Source organism: Lolium perenne, chromosome 5 (assembly GCF_019359855.2).
Source record: "Lolium perenne isolate Kyuss_39 chromosome 5, Kyuss_2.0, whole genome shotgun sequence".
In the NCBI taxonomy this organism is placed as follows: Eukaryota; Viridiplantae; Streptophyta; class Magnoliopsida; order Poales; family Poaceae; genus Lolium; species Lolium perenne.
This window is the reverse complement of record NC_067248.2, coordinates 8,119,671-8,126,703: the sequence shown is the minus strand read 5'-3', so window position 1 is coordinate 8,126,703 and position 7,033 is coordinate 8,119,671. Positions and strand designations below refer to the sequence as shown.

General features: G+C 49.9%; 1 long non-coding RNA gene across 1 annotated transcript; it reads left to right on the top strand.

Annotated features, from left to right (window-relative positions):
* The first annotated feature begins 1,672 nt into the window (after window positions 1–1,672).
* LOC127299036 (uncharacterized) lies at window positions 1,673–6,322 on the top strand. The gene is made up of 2 exons (XR_007850286.1): window positions 1,673–2,147; window positions 5,793–6,322. It is a non-coding gene; the product is annotated as an uncharacterized lncRNA (long non-coding RNA).
* The last annotated feature ends 711 nt before the right edge of the window (window positions 6,323–7,033 follow it).

Genomic DNA, 7,033 nt, shown 5'->3' with positions numbered 1-7,033 from the left:
TAACCGATACATGCATCCATATAATGGAACATAATTTACTTGGGTTAACATATGCCAATGGGCCAGCATGCCTAGAATATGGTTTATTTTGGTGGAGTCTACGCTGCTCCAGATTATTAGCTAGGCAAATGGCATGCAACCAATATTTTATATGATCTTTGTTTCAGACCTATCAGACCTATACGGCTAGCATCACATTGGCAATACTATCATCTTACATGGAGGAGAATAGTCTTGATTACTACAACATAGCAATGTGAATTTTTATTTCTACATCTATCCTTGATTTTAATTAATATGTGCACCTAATTTGAATCAGCATACGATCAAAGATCACTATGAGTCCAAACCAGGGCTTGAAACCAGGACGTGCTTGTGCAGTTTTTTTTTTTTTGAACACGGAGCGCTCGGAAGGGCGTAGAAGCTTCATATATTCCGAGCGGTGGGTGTACAAAGTATTACAAAGGTCCTCATAAAATAGAAAAATAACACATAGGACCCTGGTAAATGCAGAAAAGACATCACTAAGAGAATAAGAAATTCAATCAGGTCCATCTCTATCCCCACCGATGAGCAAGAGACCAGAGAGCCGCCGCCGGACTCCAAGGCGGGGACGGCACCACTTGCTTCAAAGTCTACGCAGAACGCGGCCTCCAATCTCTGAAAGGGCCTCCGATGGAGGTTGAAACATCGCCAGAAGTCACTGGCATGGATAACGGCAAGCAAAATCGCTGCCGATGTGCTGCTCGAGAAGATTGCTTCAGAAGAACTCCGATACCACTTCCACACCCCATCCGCTCTGCAAGTTCCCTTGCCTGTCACCGCCTTGGCGCTTGGAACAAGGGATAGAAGCATAGGAGTCCAGGTAGAAGAAGCAGCATGGCCAGCTCTGCACCGCGACGAGGATATTGACCTGCCATCGCACCCGAAGCACCTGCCACGGACTCGGGGAGACGAGCGTAGATGATGGCGACGCTAGCAGACCAGGTAGATGAGCTTATTGAGGAAGCCATCCGCGGATCGTCTTCTTCCTTCGACCATCCTCCATGGATGAGCACCGGGAAGGAGAAAATCCACGATCTGTTTGCTGCTCACCAGCACCCAGATCGGATGACAGGGGAAGAAGGGAGAGGCCTTATTAGCGAAGATGCGGCACAACCTCCTCGCCGCCTGCCGCCACTCCTGCCACCGGAGAAGAGCAGCCGCGAAGAAGGAAGCGAGGACGGACCGGATCTGGCCAGGGGGATCCGGTCTCCTACTCGCAGACTCCACTTGGGTAAACAGCAAAGATCTACAGCCTAGACTACTATATACAATCGACCAGGCGCCTCTCCATCCTCTTCTCCGGCCGGCAACGCCGACGGGGAAGATTCCGGGTCAGGCCGGCGATGGTGGTGGCGAGCGGTGGACTCTCAACGGGGCGGGCTACTGTAGGGTCATGAGAGGGGGAAGGGATAAGAATAGTCCCCGTTGGTTCGCTTGTGCAGGCTCACTTACTCTTGCCAACAAACCAATAACTAGTTTGTGGGGCTGAGCTCCTCTAAAGTTGTGTTATAACTATATCCGCGCGGTAGCTAACAAAATCTGCCCTCCATTTTAATCAAACGGCCCCCCATTTTATTACTCGGGGGTAGCATTTTCTGGTGAAAAAAAAGGAAAAGAATCGACGCGTAGAGGGCTAGAGGCCCAGTCCGTCTAGTGTCTTCTACTGTCGGAACTCAGAGCATCAGCTAGGTACAGCAATGGCGAAGGGGATAAAATTGCTACGATGCCTTCGGCCGCTCACCCCCCACCCCAGGCCGGAGACGTGTAGTTCGGCCGGCATATCCCGGCGGCAGCGCAAGCGGCAGCTCGTAGCTGGAGGTGGCTGACCCGGATGCTGCAGGCCCGCGTGTAATTTCTGTGTGGCCTGCGTTTCGGGCCGTCGACCACGACCGCAGCGGCAGCATCGACGAGCAGAAGCTACAGGACGTGTTCGGGGCCATCGGCTGCGGCCGCATCGGCAACATCAACGAGTGGGAGCGGCATGACGAACGGGGGGCGCAGGACGCCGGACGCGTTCCAGACCGTCAACCGCGACGTCAGCGGCAACATCGACGAGCGAGAGCTGTAGGACGAACGGGAGCTTCAGGACGCGTCACAGATGGGTAAGGCCCCACGAACCTTCATCTCCCAAGCTCCATGAATCAATTTGCGTTCTGAACTAAATACCGTTTCAGAAACGTCAGTGTTCCCAATCTTCTTTGTTATTCCAGTTGACTAATTAGATGGTAGATGCTCCCAATCGTCTGGGTTATTCCAGTTGACTAATTAGATGGTAGATGCGTGGATTTGGAGCGCATCAACCGGGCGCACATCATCCTCCTCCCCAAGCCGGCGGCCGTGGTCACCGCCGCCTCCTTCCGCCCGGTTTCGCTGCAAAATTGCTCCGTCAAGACTCTGTGCAAAGCTCTGACCTTCCGGCTACAGCAGCAGATCAACGCTCTCATCGACGTCGACCAAACAGGTTTCCTATCCGGGCGGAGCATCTCGGAGAATTTTGTCTACGCTACGGAGCTGGTCCAGACCTGCTATCGCCCCAAAGCTCCCACGGTCGTCCTCAAGCTTGACTTCGCCAAGGCTTTCGACTCCGTCAGTTGGTCCAGCCTTCGCACGGTCATGCTTGCCAGAGGCTTCCCCCTGCTCTGGTGCGACTGGCTCGATCACATCTTCACCTCGTCGCGCTCGGCCGTGCTCCTCAATGGCGTGCCTGGGCGGTGGATTCGCTGCATGCGAGGCTTGCGGCAGGGAGACCCGCTCTCGCCCTACCTCTTCCTCCTGGTCGCGGATGTTCTCCAGCGCCTGGTCCGTCGGGACGACGTCCTGCTCCACCCCCTTGTCGACGGGGCGCTGTGCCCCGTGTTACAGTACGCCGACGACACCCTCCTGATCCTGCGCGCCGACGTGGCCGCGGCTCAGCGCTTGAAGCTCCTCCTCGGCCAGTTCGAGCGTGCCACGGGGCTGGCGATAAATTACGACAAGAGCATCCTTGTGCCCATGCACGTCGAGCCTGGCGTCCTTACCGGCATCCAGGCGGTCCTCCAGTGCCGCATCGAGGGATTTCCCAGACATACCTCGGCCTCCCTCTGTCCGCCGAGAAGCTGCGCCTCTCCTCGTTCAATCCCCTCATCGCCAAGGTAGACAAGTACCTGGCTGGCTGGAAAGCTCTCCTTCTGTCCGCCGGTGGGCGGCTGGTCCTTCTCAACGCTGTGCTCGACGCTCTGCCAACCTTTGCCATGGGAGCTCTTGAGCTGCCCCCCTGGCGTGCTCGCCGCTCTGGATAGGCTGCGCCGTGCTTTCCTCTGGACGGCCACAGATAAAGCTAATGGCGCCCAATGCCTCGTCGCCTGGGAACGCGTCTGCCGCCCCAAGACCGAGGGTGGGCTTGGCGTTCGCTCCATCGCCGTCCAGAACACCTGCCTGCTCCTCAAGCTCCTTCACCTACTCCACTGCGCGCCGGGCGAGTCCTGGCCTCGGTGGGTCTGGGATTCTCAGGCTGGGCTTCCCCTCGATCGCGACGACTCGTCAACGTCCCTCTCTGGAGCTCACTGGGCGTCGTTGCGCCACCTCCTTCCTCTCTACCGCTGCATCTCGCGGGTCAAGGTTGGGGACGGTGCTCGTGCGGCGTTTTGGCTTGACTGGTGGCTCCCCTCCCTTCCTTCTGTACTCCCTATGCTCTGATATCTGTACACATGTTATACCAAAATCGGGGAGTTCACCCGATCCCCACAGGATGAAATGAATACAAAGCCATTCAGGTGGGAGCCTTTGCGCTCGCCCCCGGTGAAAACTCAAAAAAAAAAAGATGGTAGATGCTCTTTTCTCATGTACTACTCGTTGGATGGTATACATCTCTCAAGAAACTGAAGCAGATAGGATAGATGGGCAAGCAGAAATTGTAACTTCAGATTAACAACATAGTTTAGTACTGTAAATGAGATCTTTACATAGGAGAAAATCACAAACCCAATGGGAGAACTAGTTTCCAGTATGTATCACGAAAACAAAAAAGAATATATTTGAAGTGCAAAGTTTCTTGCAAATGAGATCTTTATGCTAGGAAAATTGGAGAACTAATTCAGTATCTATCGCCTATGTCATATGCTAGGAAAATTCATATAATTCTGCAAGTCCAAACTGTTGTCAACTTGGCCCTGCATATTAAGAGAGATAGAACTGATTACACAACAATATTCATATATTTCTTAACAGTGAATTTTAAACATGTTAAGTCGAATACCATCAGCAAACGAGTCATCCACCCATACTCCTGCAAAGCATTCTCATTTATTCCAGCCGGTTGCTCTGTAGTTGCTTGGTGTTGTGCTGCTGGCGTGTCCATCTCTCCTCTCTAAGCAGACAAGTCAGAAAAAATATTAGTCTATATTGTCATTTGTAAATATATGTAGTGTGTTTAGATAGGTGTAAGAGATTTACATAACAAGATTTTTTTTCGGGTACGAGTTCAGTTTCTTCTTTTTCTTTTTATTGGGGCGCTGCTTGTCGATCCATGATTTATTTCTTCTTAATTTTTTCTTTTCTATTTTCTTTTTCTTTAGGCACGCAGTCTGTAAACTACTATCTGGTTCTTCACATGTAGCTTCAGTTCTGCATGTACTACTAGGAGCTTTTTCTTCAACTTGCTTGCTAAGATTCTCCAAGGCATCATCTACTAGTTTCCTGCATTCTTCGGATATGAGTGCTTTGGAAGCTATGCCATGGAAATTATGAATGAAAAACTTCAAGCACAACCTATCGAAGTAGTATCGAAGGTGACAACATCACCGGAATGATCATAGTAAATGATCATCTTAGCATCAGCCCAGAAGATATTTGTGATCTTTTCATCACAATCTAGCTGTTCATCATGTTGAAATGCGGGGTTCTCTGACTTTCTATCCTTAAAGTACTTAAGCATGGTTCCGGCTTCACCATACATCATCTCCCTTTGACGCTTGGTTCACAAATAATTCTTGTGATCACGACGTATGTATCCAAGGTTTACTGTCCCACCAACCTGCCGACTTGCCAACTCATGGGCTCTTTTTGGCACAATTCCTGAATCATCCGCTGTTTCAATCTCAAAAGCTTGCAAAGCTGAAATCTTCCGCTGTGATGGCATCAAGTGGCATGTTTCGGGCAACTGCAGGACATGATTGTGTTCAACATCCAGCTCATGTACTTCATAATTTCCTACTTCTCGGTCAATATTGATTCCCATCCGCACTTTACAGCTGGTTCTTGTTTCTGCACGGGGACGGCTTGTATTATGGTCTCTCTTTTATTTTGCACGATAGCCCTCATTGGAACAAACGTATCTCGCCGAAGTGACTACTCCATCAATTTTGCTCTTGTTTTCATAGTTTACCCTTACATCAAATCCAATATGACCTCCATAAAATTTCCAGAAGTTCCAAGCCTCAATTGTAGAATTAAACTTCATGCCAATTTGAGGCATCCAAGTAGGCAGCTTATTTGTCCTGTGAAAAACATATATAACATAATTTATTCGTCTGCTCGCACTACGCAAAAAGATGATAGAGATTGAAAAATGAACAAAACTGACTGCACCTGTTCTGATCCTTTTCTATGGCGTTAGTTTCAGTAGCCATTAGAACCTACTTTTTTCCTTTCTTTCGCAGTTACTGGTGATAGAGAAAATTCAGTACAAGAATTCTAGCTATTGCATCCGCGTGAATAATGAACTTAAACGGCACTTACATTAAGATTGATATCTTCTTTTTTGTTGCTAGGAGGAGTCCAAATAGGAGATCATTTGCATCTTTTGCAGAACAGCATACACCTTCGATGAGCGGCAGAAGAATGAGAGGGGGATGCTAGGAAATCGAGTCCAAAAGGGAGATCATGGGCGTATACCTTGGACGAGCGGGAGAAGCAGGCGGAGCAATGGAGGTCAAACAGATCGCTCTTTGGCGTTCTACAATCTGTGATCTGTGCGTCCTGTTTGGCGCCAATTCTTTAGGCTTAGGAGATTTTCCCTCCACGGGAGTATTAATATGTAGTTTGTTTCCAAATTACCAGCGCAGTTTGAGGGGAGGAAAGAGAGCCATCGAGTGATTTTTTTCAGGAAAACACTTCGGGTAACCATACCCATACGATTAGAACGAAGGACGGATTCTAATAGCTAAAGCACATGTGCTGTGACAACTCAACTGTAGAGGAGCCGAGCCCTAGTTTGTGTCAACACTTGGATTAGATTTTATACAATGTAAACGAATATTGATAGCTGTGTCATATGATTTGAAAAGTTTGACAAATTTTTTGGGTATTCATCTGCATACCCATAAATACATGTAGGCCGCCCATGTCGAGGGATGGAAATCGCCATTAGACCAAACCAAGAGTAGGTTAATTTGGGCAAGCTAGTGCATCTAGCATGTGTAAGAAAGCATCATCAGCATGGGAGGGAGAGAGCTATGGATTTTACCTCCTTTTCTCACCTTGGCGTATGTGGAGATGAACACGATCGGATGAGCTGGTGCTGGCCTGCGGCAGCACAACAACAACACCTATGGTAGCGTGTATGTTGAGCGGCCGGAAGCGGGCGACACAGACGGCGACCGGTCGGCGATGTGCGTGTTCAGCGGCGAGCAGCCATCGACATGTACTCGACAACGGGCAGCCGGCAGCGTATATGGCAAGCAGCCGACGCCGACGGTGTGGATGAATGTGAGGATGAGGAGCAGCTAGCGAGCGATGGAAAGGGAGCAGCTATTAGAGATTCATCGGTGATCACTGATCGATCATTATGCGATGGGCTGAGGCGGTGGATTTTTTCGGCCGGCAGCTGGCTTCTCTGGTCGATATTTATAGAGAGAGCCAAGACCGGGGCGCTGAGCGAGGTAAAAAATCGTGGGGTGGTGCGTGGCCACGTTCTCGTGACGATCGTGCAGGCCTAGCTAGGAAACTTGGCCGAGTGGGCATCGTGAGTATCTTGATCTGTCAGCTCTCCTTTGTTTTCTCTAATGGGCTT